We start from the raw sequence: 3,895 nt of genomic DNA on the forward strand, positions 1-3,895 counted from the left end.
CACGCGCGTTGCCAGCAATACCCTGCCTCCCCATTGCTCGAGGGGTTTAATTTCGCTAAGTGTCAGTGCGTCCCGTCCGCCTAGCCTCTCATGCCATTACTCCGCCATTGCTTAATGCGCCAGGCGCACGCGCTAGCCATTTCTGCTTTACCACACGACCGTCGCGCGTTTGTTATTACTCTGGTCGTTTTGTGCCTACGGGGGAGAAAAAGAGAAGAACTGAAAAACGACATCAAGAAAAAACGGCTCGGAGGGCGAGTAACGAAAGGATGGAACATCCCTTGCGTCACCCACCCTCGACTTGTGTGCGTTACCCGCACGTAAACGTACGACGGGGTTGTACGTCGTAATAACGTCTTGCTGTCGCGTCGCCGGTATAGTCCAAAAGCCAAACGGGAATTGCGGTTGTAGGAAAAGGGAGTATCCGGAGGGTGGGGGTGAGAAAATGAAAAACTCTGAGCTAACATGTACAAGAGTCGGAAGTATACGCCAAATAAATAATAAAATCGATGGCCAAAGAAAACTGAACAGAGTAAAAGCAAAGAAAGTAAAATATTAACCGAATTGTGTACACAATGTAAATGTGATATATGTTTTATTTTTAGTGTGTTTTCCATTTCACACTGTTTCAGGTATTAAACAATGTTTTTGTTTTGGTTTCATTGTTATACAAATATAATTTCAAATATAAATTTTTGATTATGCTCTAAAAACCTACACCAAAAGAAATATCATGTACTTTAAGATGAAAAAAGAAAAGCTGTTGGATTTTTAGGAGTTATCGGGCAATGATTGAAAATCTTATAATATTCAGTTTAATGTTTAAAGCGTTTTGCATGGCAACAGAATACTCACACCATTCACAACTACATAAAAATTTAAGATTTTCTTCTATACTATACGATAAAAAAAATAGTGCATTTCGACGACATTTCTTTATTGAGTAACCGGCTCTAAAGTCGAAAATCATGTACCTTTTGGTGGGTATGTTAATTTTTTAAAATTCGTTTCAAATAGGCTTAGATTGATTTTATGGCAGTGATTTAATTATCGTCAGATATCAATAAAACAAAATACTTATAATAATACTAATAAAAAAAATGCTCATCTACATTTTCTGATATTTTTTTAAATTTCCAATTAATATTATAAACGTTGGTGGTAATTTCGTTTTTGTAAGTAAGAAATATTTTTTAAAGTACTTTTGTATATTGCCCCCCCCCAAAAAACGGTGTCTTAATGACAAATTATTTTATGTGATGAATTAAATGTAATGTCCATGTAAATGTATTTTTTTCATTGGACATATAAAATGTTTTATTTAACGTGTAATAATTACATGAGAGTTACTTTTTGTAATATTTCATACTTTGATGTTTTTCGGCACATACTCGTAATAAGTAGAATGAGCTTTACTCAGATAAGAAATGTTTATAAAATCAAAAAATATACATATAAATAAAATAAACATTTACAATAAAATATATACATAAAATTAGATAATTTGTTCTTATATGCGTATTAAAAAAATGTGTAATTTTTGTAATTATTTATACTAATCTATGAGCGTGGTGCCCACATTCTAGTGTCCTCTAGTGTACTCTAGTAATAGCAGTTTACTTCAGAAGAGTATCTGGTATCCAATATCTAAAACGAGGTGGAATTAAAAAAAAATAATACTAATCTAAAAATGATAAATAGGTAACTTTAAATATACCAAAAAACATAAAAAACAATAATTGTATTCAAAATAAAATATTATTAATTATTTTTATATTTTCATGTTGAGAATTTCAGTGTTAAGCCAATGAAAATAGAGGGCGATTTTCAATTTATAAATTTAAATAATTGAGAATTTTTAATGTATTTTATAATGATTATTAATAATTTTTTTTCTTAAATATTATAAAAATTCATCACTCATGGCTAATATTATTTGAAATTATATAAAAAAATATTAATTAAAAACTAAAAAATATTATTTAATTCAAAAAGTCATAAAACGACATACGCATTTCGGTAACAATGTTACAATTTCGGGAACACATTTTTATTCTTTAAAAAAAAATAATAATCTAATAGCTAATGATTCTTTATAGTAAGACTTTAATAAATGGTGTAAAAGTAAAATCTATTTGGCACAAAAAATATTCTATAAACTATCAATGCCGCATGAAATGACAAATGTAAAAATATTTTATAGTCGTTGTCAGTTCTGCGGATTCTATTATCACGCCCTCCGAACAAAACAAAACAAAAACCGCATGATTTGTTTAACAACCGACTAAAAAATAGTAGACTGTACGTAACCAACCATGTTGGATACTAACTGTACATTTATTTGGGGTTGCAACAATGATATTTTTTTGAGGAAAAAAAAATGATTATATCAGAAGTTAACGGCTGTATTTTGGGTAAAATTTTATAAAATTACTATTACAACAAAATATAGTAGGAATCCAGTAAGTGGAGTTGAGGTATTTTTTAGATTTGTATTGTTTGATGTCTGACAATGATTAAACTTACTGCTCTAAAATCCTTCTATGCGTCTTAAAAAAAATGTTTATAGTATCTACCAAAAATTACATGTATTTTGACTTTAGAGTTTGTTTACTCCGGGAAGTTTTTCTTTTTTTATCATATATTACAAAAACCATTTTATTTGAAATAATTTAGAATTAAGTAAACATTCCGTAATATGCAAAGTATTATAAAATAGAATAATTTTACCAAAAATTGTAAGATTTAATGACTCCTAGAAATCGTAATATCAGACAGTTTCACTTTTTATCTTAAATATTATAGTGTTATCTTTAATTTAATGCAGGTTTAGAGAAGGTAGGTTTTTTGGAACATTTTCTAAAATAAATTTTGATATGATTTTTAAGCCAACACAGTGTTATAATTAATAACCGTATTTTCAAAAAAAAATTGTTTAATGAAAAATAATTGTATTAAATGTTATCACTGAATTTTATTTCGACCCAAGTGTTATAACAAAACAGAAACTAAAGTTGATTATATTCACCAAAATTATGTCTCTATTGACTCAAGGGGCCATTTACTCATAGTAGAATATAGTCATTGAAACGTCTTTCTTCGTTTAATTGTACAATACATAAAAACAATCTTAAATTTAATTTAGCTTTGAATGGTGTATATGATTCACGTATTTGGTCATAATTTTATATATACGCAATTGTAAACCATTATTTATATAAAAAAAAATTAATAATACAATTATATTGTTATACTAAATTATAAAACTTTAAATAATTATATGTTTAATTGTTTTTTCAGATTATACTATTATTCTAAATAAAATTCCTGGAAATGTTAATTGATTGTCTTTTTTTTGCCTCGATCCGCCTAATGTTGGCCATGTATTTCACAACAACTTCTCAATTTTTCTATTTTTTTTTTCGTTGTCCTATTTGTGGTGTCAGGTGACGACGACATCGTTAATATTTAATTAATATTTAAAAAATCTATGATTTACATCATCCTCTTGATCGTCACATAATATAAATTGTGAACTAGTTATCCGTTTGTATTTGCCTAAATAGGATTGGAAACCTGTCATACTCTGCCAAAAACAGTGTAAACGGTAGTTGATGACCCCATATATACGATTTAATTTTGTTAATTAGAATCAATTAACTTCTTTTTAGTTAATACGTGATAAGACGCGATGTTTTTTTAACTACATATTAGCTTAATATAAGAAAAGTTGTAATTAGCTTAAAATAATTGAAACTTTCTTTTGTGGACTGAAATAATTAGTTATATAGTAATAGAAGGTTTTAATTTAGTAATGCGTTGATTGACTAAAAATATTTACTGTAGTATCACATATTTATTTAATTTGTGTACAAATAAAGTTACATGACAAGTA

This window comes from Daktulosphaira vitifoliae, unplaced genomic scaffold, assembly GCF_025091365.1.
Source record: "Daktulosphaira vitifoliae isolate Bord-2020 unplaced genomic scaffold, ASM2509136v1 Scaffold_2, whole genome shotgun sequence".
NCBI lineage: Eukaryota > Metazoa > Arthropoda > Insecta > Hemiptera > Phylloxeridae > Daktulosphaira > Daktulosphaira vitifoliae.